At 51.6% G+C, this 10,511-nt stretch overlaps 1 pseudogene; it reads left to right on the top strand.

Moving 5' to 3' along the window:
• Window positions 1–9,146: 9,146 nt before the first annotated feature.
• Window positions 9,147–10,107, top strand: LOC123158191 (probable L-gulonolactone oxidase 1; annotated as a pseudogene).
• The last annotated feature ends 404 nt before the right edge of the window (window positions 10,108–10,511 follow it).

Below are 10,511 nucleotides of genomic sequence, written 5' to 3'. Positions count from 1 at the left end.
GAAGAAAAATAAGACAACCTTCGAGTGCCAAAAAAATTGGGAGACCGTCAAACCAAGTGGTGATAGAATAATGATGGATCATTTCACTATGAAGGAAGCTGTGAAAAGAAATGTGGGATATCATCAAGGTCCTCTGTGATCGTGATCATGATCGCCAGGGGTTCGCCGTGGTGAGGGAGCTAGGCACCTAACACCCCGACCTGGACGCTGCCAAAGTATCCATTGGTGTCCTGGGCGTCATCTCTCAAGTAACTCTGGCCTTGCAGCCGTTGTTCAAGCGGTCGGTGACGTTCGTGAAGCGGGACAGCTCAGATTTCATGGACCAGGTGGCCATGTGGGGCCGCTGTCGGTGTCAAAACCGGCGGATCTCGGGTAGGGGGTCCTGAAATGTGCGTCTAAGGCTAATGGTAACAGGAGACTGGGGACACGATGTTTACCCAGGTTCGGGCCCTCCAGATGGAGGTAATACCCTACTTCCCGCTTGATTGATCTTGATGATATGAGTATTACAAGAGTTGATCTACCACGAGATCAGAGAGGCTAAACCCTAGAAGCTAGCCTATGGTATGATTATTGTTGTCCTATGGACTAAACCCTCCGGTTTATATAGACACCAGAGGGTTACACAGAGTCGGTTTACAAAGGAGGAGATCTACATCGGAATCGCCAAGCTTGCCTTCCACGCCAAGGAGAGTCCCATCCGGACATGGGACGAAGTCTTCTGTCTTGTATCTTCATAGTCCAACAGTCCGGCCAAAGTATATAGTCCGGCTGTCCGGATACCCCCTTATCCAGGACTCCCTCAGTAGCCCCTGAACCGGGCTTCAATGACGATAAGTCCGGCGCGTAGATTGTCTTCGGCATTGCGAGGCGGGTTCCAACTCTGAATACTCCAAGATAAATTCCAAACACAAGGACCGTGTCCGGCTCTACAAGATAAACTCCATATACCACCATAGAGAGAATAATAATCCATGAATCTAATCTGCTGACAATTCTTCGCAAAGTGACATCACGCCACGGTCTGGTTTTTATTAGAACCGTTTTTACAACTTGCTACCGCACACACCACGAGGCAGTTTCCTTGGCATGTCCTGTCAGAGCAGAGATCGTGTCCCCCTTACTACGGGATTCTCATCAATACGGGTATGGGTAATCCAACCGTGCTTGTTGGCATGACCCCGTGTTTTTAGGAAAGTCCCGAACGACCACGTTTGGGGACGCTTGATATTCTCTCCTCCTTTATAAAGGAGCTGAGGCCTATCCCTCTATCTCCACGCTCGCACATCTCGCACCCTGAGTTCCAACACCCAAAGCTCGAGCCTAAGCACCCCGGATCTTTGATCATGTCCGTATTCGACCATCAAGGCCGATGGATGGCTTCCTCTGTCATAGAGGAGGATATTGCGAAGCTCAGGGAGGCTGGGTATTTGACCGCCGATGTCAAGCACAGGCTTCCTGCTCCCGAACAGGTTATCCCCACTCCCGAGACCAATGAGAGCGTCGTATTTGTCACCCACTTCCTCCGGGGCTTGGGTCTTACTCTTGACCCCTTCATGAGGGGGCTCATGTTCTACTACGGACTAGATTTCCACGATCTAGCTCCGGATTCCATCCTACACATCTCGTCGTTTATCATTGTGTGTGAGGCCTTCCTCCACATCACCCCCCACTTCGGCTTATGGCTCAAGACTTCCAATGTGAACCCGAAGATGATTGAGGGGCGACACGTAGAGTGCGGAGGCGCCATGATAAGTAGGAACGTCGATGCCCCGTTGCCCGAAGGCTCCTTCCCGGAGGTATCTGATTTATGGCAACAATGGTGGTTCTATGTCACAGCTCCTCGAGGCTCGAAGTGGGCGGCCGCACCTGCCTTTCGCTCAGGCCCTCCTCCTCAACTGGCATCGTGGGCCAACGTGGGACTAAACTGGGGGCCTTCGAATGATGTACCAATGCTACAAAGCCACATTCAGGAGCTCCTCGAGAGGGACATTAGTCTTGTCAAAATAATCCAGGTAATGCTAGTTCGGCGGATCCTGCCGTGCAAACGTCGGCCTCTCCGGATGTGGGAATTCAATCCAGAAGGTCCGCGAACCATTCAGCATTTCTTCGGCATGACGCCCGAAGGGATGTATAAGGTGTTCTTCGGACCACGAATAAAGTGTCCAGACATCACCGAGGATGCGGGCCTGAGCTGTAATCGCCTAGATACCCAAGTAAGTAACCCTACAACGAACACTTTGATTATATTCGTCATAGCATTGTTTTGAATACTGTCCGCAACCAGGATTGGCTTAGTAAGGCGGAGAGAATCAAGTGTCCGTCCCCGCTTCCCGAAGGCTTGCCCGGTCCGGTAATGGCCAGGATTCTTAAATGGACACTAAGTTAAGTGCCACCAGAGAAAGCTGAAGGGAAGAGTGGGGAGGCCAAGAGTGGACTTCACAAATTGCGCATCCGAGCCGGGGGAATTAACGTCTCCACGGAGGAGGAGAATCGGGGGGGGGAGGGGGCGAATTTGAGGTTTCCTCCCCCCACGGGAAGAAGAGGTCCACCTCCGAAGATTTGGAGACTGGGCGCCTAAACAAGGGAAGAGAACTTCACCAAAGGGCCCTTCCCCGAAGGGCGTCCTCGCCGCACAATGCCCGCAGATGGGCCAGCCCTCCACCGAGCTGTAAGTTTAATTAAACAAGGAACTTATCACTTTTTCCTCTGAGAGTAATAACCAGGACCTATTTTTTGTAGTCCGGTCAGCAGTTCATCTCAATAGGGCTCGTCCTCAGGGGATCTTCTTCCGGAGATGATGGAGAGTGAAACCCCACCTGCCTCTCCGCCCCGTGAAGCGGGCGACCCTGAGGTATCATCACGGAGGAGTCCAGATCCAATAGGGCCGGAAGCTAACACTTCGGCCGCCCCGAGCCCAGCGCGTTCGGCTCCCGTGGCGGACAATGAAAAGGGTCCGGGAGAGTCCGGTGTCCGAATGAACACGTTGACGGGCCTCCTGGAGTCAGCTGCTCTCTTGGAGGATCATTGTACACTAATGGGTACGATGTTGGAGAAAATCTCCTCCGCCACAAGCGGTTTAAACGAAGCTTTCAGGATCCTGCTCAAAGGCGTTGAGGTAAGCCACAAAAATACGCAGCTTTTAGTTGTACCGCACGTGATACATGCGCTCTGTATAGATAGTAGCCACTGAGACTGTGGATGCCAGCCCATGGCGGCAAACGGAGGATCACACTCCCCGATAATGATCGCACTTGTATTGATGTGCGGGTTGCTAAGGGTTCGGCATTAGACCAGGCAGCTGAATGCGCCGAATTGAGGCGGCAGATTGACGTGGTGGAGGCCGACGTCACGCTTGTGAACAAGCGATTTGAGGATTCGTAGAGTATGCTTCCCTATATCCACATCTATTTTGGGAAATTGCAAGAAGGTTGTAATATTAATGTGATGTGATGTAGTTGCAGGCGAAGCTGCTGCCGTTGAGGCCCTAAGGGCGGAGCTTGCCCTAGCCAAGGAACAAGCCCGGGTTAGCAATGCGGCTGCTCTAAAGACAGCCGAAGAATTGAAAGCCGAACAGGCCGCTCATCTCCGAAGCGAAGAAAAGATAGTCGAGATGGCTGTGGAGCTGAGGGACGCCGTCGGCCGGTATGAGCTTCTCGAGAAAGAGAATCGGGCAAAGGAGGCTGACCTGAAGAAGACGCTGGACTAGGCTAAAGAGACGCGCACTCAGATTAGAGACGCGCGGGAGGAACTTTGACAAGCCGGGGAAATCGCGGCTGGAAATCCTTATTTGTTGCGGATGAAGTTTTTAGATCCAAAGTTTGCTCCATTGGATAAGCTATGGAGTACTGCAGATGAGTATGCGGACTTGGCAAAGAGTGCGGCTGATGCAACCAAGTTGTTCAAGGACCATGAAGATAATAAAATAGAAAGACTGTTCTGGTCGCAGTTTAATGCCCCAGCACGCTCCTTACCCTTGAGTGAGAATATGGCCGCTATAGCCGAGCTCCATAGGTTGTCTGGCCTTGCAATGAGGTCTGTGATAGACCATCTGTGGTCGAAGGGTCCAAAGCCGGACAGTTACTTTGGTTTGGTGCAACAATTATTTGGCGCCAAAGCGCAGATCGATGCCGTGAAGAGATCAGCATGCATAGAGGATGCGCAGATGGCTCTTGCCCGTGTGAAAACATACTGGGCGGATATGGAGGCCACCAGCATTGCAACCTAGGGTCCGGCAGGAAGCCAAGACCCAGCCGAGCACTATTTTGAGCAGGTCATAGAAGGTGCCCGTAGGATAGAGGCATAGTGCTCAAAGAATGTCATGTTTGAGTGACGATTCTATTAAGTGTAAACAATTATGTGTTTGATTATAGAGGCTGTTTTTTATACTTTTTGCCTGAAAGTATTATAATGTCTCCTGTGCGGCTGTTTATGTATGCATATAACGTGAAAGTTAGCAGTCGTTGGCTTCGGCCCCCACGCACATAATGCGGGGGTGTTTGAGAAAATATGCGTGAACACACTTGATCCAACGTCTTGGTCCGTTAAGGAGGTGATCGCACGTCGAACCAGGCAACCGGACTATATAGTTGTAACACTTTTCACTTAGCCATAGGAGTTTGAAAGGTGGGGCTACTATGTAGCCCCTGGTACTTCCGCGAGCGTCCGGATACAGTGTGCGTACTTGACCGGTAGACCGGTCCTTCGTTAATGTGGGGGAATCCTATAGATTCTGATGAGTCCTCGAGTGGTTGACTAGTCTGTCGCTGTATCATGATAGTCAGTTTTTGGCTTTCTCTACTGAGGTGCTCATCCGGAATAACCAGGGCACAATCGCAGTAGTTCTCCTTTGGCGGCCTTAGCCGATAGAACGGAACGTAAGGCAGCAAACCCAGGAGCCGGGCTAACCCAACATTTGACCAAAGACATGATTCGGAGTTGATGCATATAAGGCCAAACTCGTGACGCTGAACACTCCCGAAGGTATTCGGACTTTATAACATATATTGGGCTTAATAACACCCTTGACCTTGTGATTCTAGGAACGTGCATTGATCTGTCGTGGCAAAAAGCCTATAACGCCAGTATCCCTTATAGGTTTATGAAATACCCATGGGATGTTGAGCAACAAGAGACAGTAAAGAAGGTTTACACAGGGGCTTAATCTAAAGAGAAACCTGTGGGCGGGGCCCTATTGCACGTCTGCACATGTGTCTCCGTTGTGCCGTATCCTAGAAGGGTGTCGCACTGGTAGTGTCTATAGGAACGGAAGAAAAGCGTTCGAAAAGTTAGTTATGCTCGAGGAATGTTCGAGATCCGGCCTATTAATGAGGCAAGCCGAATTGTGGGCTTTTGTTACATGTTTGCAGCCCCTCGTATTATTTATGGGGACACATGTATAGCACCTAGCGCAGGTTCATCCGAGCCATTGTGAAAAATGGTGTACTGGACTCGTCTAACCGTGTCCATGGTCTTGATGACCGGTCATGCGTTCCGGTGGGAGAGGCCGCCTAGAGTCCGGCAGCGGCAACTGTCGCGTACTGCTCTGTGTTTCCGCTAATCGTGATGACACCGCGTGGACCGGGCATCTTGAGTTTAAGGCAGGCGTAGTTCGGTATTGCGTTAAAGCAAGCGAAGGCCGTTCTTCCAAGCAATGCATGATAATCGCTGCCAAAAGGGGCGATGTTGAAGAGTAGGTTCTCGCTTCTGAAGTTGTCGGGAGAACCGAATGTCACTTCTAATACGAGGGAGCCCCAGCAGTGGGCTACCATTCCTAGAATCACTCCATTGAACGTGGCATTATTTTGACTTACTCTGGATGGGTCTACCCCCATCTTGTGGATGGTGTCTTGATATATCAGATTAAGACTGCTGTTGCCGTCCATTAGGATGCGAGTAAGGTGGTATCCATCAATTATCGGGTCTAGCACCAATGCAGCCGATCCTCTGTGCCGGATACTGGCCGGGTAGTCCCTGTGATCAAAAGTGATCGAGCAAGTCACCCAGGGATTGAATTGGGGGGCTACGAACTCTACATGAGTTACGTGTACCATGTTTACCGTTTTGACTTCCGGTGGGAATTTTTTCTGGCCCCCGGTGTTCGGCTGGCGAGGTTCACACTCGTCTTCGCTTGGTGTTTGGCTTCCCTTGTGTTCGGCATTTAATTTGCCAGCCTGCTTGAAGACCCAACATTCTCTGTGGGTATGGTTTGCAGGTTTTTCAGAGGTGCCATGGATTTGGCACAATCTGTCCAGGACTTTGTTCAGGCCAGATGGCCCCTCTTTACTGCCTTTGAATGGCTTCTTTCCTTGTACGGGTCGAGGGCCCCTGAATCCGGCGTTGACCGCCGTGTTTTCCAGACTATCGCCACTCCGACGCTTGTGCTTAGTGCTCCGTGGCTTCCCGTTGCCGTCTTGAATTTTGGATGTACCCGGATTGTTGGTGCCTCTATGGGCCAACCAGCTGTCCTCGCCTGCACAAAATCGGGCCATGAGGCTTGTTAAGGCTGCCATCGTTCTCAGTTTTTCTTGGCCGAGGTGTCTGGCAAGCCACTCGTCTTGGATACTGTGTTTGAAGGCCGCTAAGGCTTCGACATCCGGACAGTCGACAATTTGATTCTTCTTAGTGAGGAATTTGTTCCAAAGCTTGTGGGCTGACTCTCCGGGCTGCTGTATTATGTGACTTAAATCGTCCGCGTCTAGAGGCCGGGCATAGGTTCCTTGAAAGTTGGCCCTAAAAGCGTCCTCAAGTTCCTCCCAACTTCCAATTGAGTTTTCAGGGAGGCTTTTCAGCCAATGACGAGCTGGTCCTTTTAGCTTGAGGGGGAGGTATTTGATGGCGTGGAGGTCATCCCCACGAGCCATGTGTATGTGAAGGATAAAATCTTTGATCCAGACCCCAGGGTCCGTTGTTCCGTCGTATGACTCTATATTCACGGGTTTGAATCCCTGTGGAAATTCATGATCCAGCACCTCATCGGTGAAGCACATGGGGTGCGCAGCCCCTCTGTATCTAGCCGTGTCACAACATGATGTCAGCTGTTGTTGCTCCCGGTGTTGATTCCGGACTGGTATTTGATCAGTATGATCATTGTGATGACCATAATCCCGCGTCGGAGCACGTCCTCTGGACCCATAGATGGATCTGGCCGCACTGGCCTTTTTGTCCAGGAGCTCTCGTAAATCATGTGCGGTATCAGTGGCTGCTCTACCGCGGCCATGAGGTGGTTGGTCCGGCCCAGTGGTCATATTGTTTTTTGGCGGAATGAGCGTTGCGGCTTCATTATCGAATTCGGGTAGCAGTTTGCGCTTTAGGTAGCTCTTCGTGTGGCGATCGTCGCCACATTTTCCTTCGGTGTCCAGCATCTTATTCCATCTTCGGTTGAGCGTATCCTGCACGGTTTTAAGCCTTTGCTTCTGCTTCTTCAAGCTCCTCGCCGTAGCCAGGAGCTTTCTGCGGAGGTTATCTTGTTGCAGACGCTTTTCCGGGATGATGAATGCATCATCAACCGGACTGTCCTCCTCTTTGGAGGTAGTGTGATGAGTTCGGCCTTCTGGATCGCTGTGATCGAGCGTATGCTCCGGGCTGTGTTCGGCGTGACCTGGCTTGTCCTGCTCCATCGCTGGGTCCCTGTGGTCGTTGTTGCCTTCGGAGTCAACCGGAGTGTCATCCTATTGTGTTGTTATCGCTATTTTTACTGTGACTGGACTTAGAGTGGCGCCTGCGCCATTGTTTTTGCTTTTGTCCGGGGGGTTTATCCTCCGTTGTGTCCTTTTTGTCACCATTGTCTTCTTTAGGCCTATCCACCATGTAGACGTCGTATGATGAAGTGGCAGTCCAGCGCCCTGTGGGCGGTGGTTCCAGGTCTTCCCCTACATCCACGTCCATACCATCAATGTTGTCGGAGTCGACGTCAAGCATGTCTGTGAGGTCATCGACAGTGGCTATAAAGTAGGTGGTGGGTGGGTCGCGATTTTCTTCATCCTCCGTATCCCACATGGGCCGGACACAGTCCGGCCAAGAGTCTCCTGATAAAGAGAGAGATTTTAACTAATTTATCACATCACCGAAGGGAGAGTGCTGGAAGATATCCGCCGCGGTGAATTCCATTATTGGAGCCCAATCGGACTCGGTGGGTCCGGATGCACGCGGTTCGGAGCCCACGCCCGGACACAGGTCCGGGGGCCCGGAGATACAGATTTCCCCGGGAGAGGAGTCTGCGTTTGGCCCTAACGCCGATGGGTGTGCGGCTTCTGGGGGGGAGTCCATCCACCCGTCCTCGGGAGGCACAATTTGCTCTGGACCAAAGTCCGGAGCAGTAGCAGGTGCAATATTCTGAATACCGTCCGACGGTAGATCTAAGTCATGTGTGTGGCGATCGTTCGGTGCTCCTGACATGGGCTCGAATCCGTCGAAGATCAAATCTCCGCGGATATCGGCAGTGTAGTTTAGGTTCCCGAACCTGACCTGACGGCCAGGGGCATAGCTATCGATCTGCTCTAGATGGCCAAGCGAGTTGGCCCGTAGTGCGAAGCCGCCGAACACAAAAATCTGTCTGGGGAGAAAAATCTTACCCTGGACGGAGTTGTTGAAGGTTGGAGAAGCCATCGAGCCTTACAGCGACAACACAGAGGAACTCTCAATGAAAGCACCAATGTCGCTGTCAAAACCGGCAGATCTCGGGAAGGGGGTCCCGAACTGTGCGTCTAAGGCTAATGGTAATAGGAGATTGGGGACACGATGTTTACCCAGGTTTGGGCCCTCTCGATGGAGGTAATACCCTACTTCCTGCTTGATTGATCTTGATGATATGAGTATTACAAGAGTTGATCTATTACGAGATCAGAGAGGCTAAACCCTAGAAGCTAGCCTGTGGTATGATTGTTGTTGTCCTACGGACTAAACCCTCCGGTTTATATAGACACCGGAGGGTTCTAGGGTTACACAGAGTCGGTTTATAGAGGAGGAGATCTACATCCGAATCGCCAAGCTTGCCTTCCACGCCAAGGAGAGTCCCATCCGGACACGGGACAAAGTCTTCTGTCTTGTATCTTCATAGTCCAACAGTCCGGCCAAAGTATATAGTCCGGCTGTCCGGATACCCCCTTATCCAGGACTCCCTCAGCTGCCTCCATGAGTTCACCGATATGATATGGCTGCCTCAGCAGGGCAAGGTCGTCTACCGCCAGGACGACCGCGTCGACGCCTCCACACCGGGCGATGGCCTCAACGACATGCTCCTTTTTTGCCCTAATCCCACCCAGGCGATCATCACTGCAAGAGCCACGGAGGAGCAGCTGCAGGAGAACAGCACCGGCACCGCCCGGTGCACGGCGGCGCAGCTGCAGGCGGACATGTTGGAGCGGCTGGCCTACGGCTTCACCAACGATGGCGTCTCCTTCAGGGGTATCCGGTGGTGGGGTACCAGCACCACATCCAGGTGTCCGACACATGTGTCGATAGTCCAGAGGACGGCCTCCGCTCCGCTTGCGCCTGGGACCTGCGCATCCTAGGTTCTTTCACCAACAACTCCGGCTTCAGCGTCGCTCTCTCCAAGGCGCTGGTGTTCAAACTCGACATGTAGCGCCTCCGGGATCTCAACCCTATCATGTTTTTTGCGAGCGTCGACCCTAGGATAGGTGTGCCTTCCGCTATATCAAGGCATCATCCGACTACCTCGGCAAGGCCGAGGACTCAATCGCCATCGACATCATCTACTATCGTAGCCACGCCGACGACATGCCCCATGTGCCCGCCGACGTGGTGGACGAGTTCAAGCAGATGGTGTTGCACAAGTACAGTGCCCTGTCGCACTGGGGCAAGAACCGCAACATCGCTTTCGATGATGCCATCTCAAAGTACCCATAAGCCCACAAGTTCTTGATGATGAAGGATAGGTACGACCCTGACAGACTCTTCTCCAGCGAGTGGAGCAACCAGGTGCTCCGCATCAATGGGAGTCCCAATATCATCAAGGAGCATTGTGCCATCGAAGGACTCTGCGTCTACTCCGAGGACTCGCACTGCGCGCCGGAGCAGGGCTACTTCTGCCGACCGGGGAAGGTGTACGCGAAGGCTAGAGTTTTCTCATTTCTCAAGGATTATTAGGGACGGCGAGAATCCAAGAGAGTAAGTTACATTACCTATAAATGCATGAATTTTGTTGTGGTGTTTGAGTTTGTAAGGGGATCGTCGATCTTTAAGATGAGTCATTGAGTTATGTTAATCGTTACGAGATAGAAGTTGACTTAAACCAGCGAGTTGTGCTCTAGGTGGTGTTGTGTTCGGTTTGGTCATGTGACGTGTTGGGTGTTGGTGTCTACCTATATAAAGCAATGAAAACCCTCGAAAACACTGCAATTCTTGTGGCACCAAACATTTTTTCTACTATGTGAAGTTCTAGAGTTAAGCCCATTATTGTATGTGGTGAAGGCGAATAGATTGATATATACTCCAACAATTGGTATTGGAAGCCGATTGATGTGTTAGTAATTACCATTCCTACCGAATTT

The sequence above is a fragment of the Triticum aestivum genome, chromosome 7B, assembly GCF_018294505.1.
Source record: "Triticum aestivum cultivar Chinese Spring chromosome 7B, IWGSC CS RefSeq v2.1, whole genome shotgun sequence".
Lineage (NCBI taxonomy): Eukaryota > Viridiplantae > Streptophyta > Magnoliopsida > Poales > Poaceae > Triticum > Triticum aestivum.
This window is presented reverse-complemented; position numbering and strand designations above follow the sequence as displayed.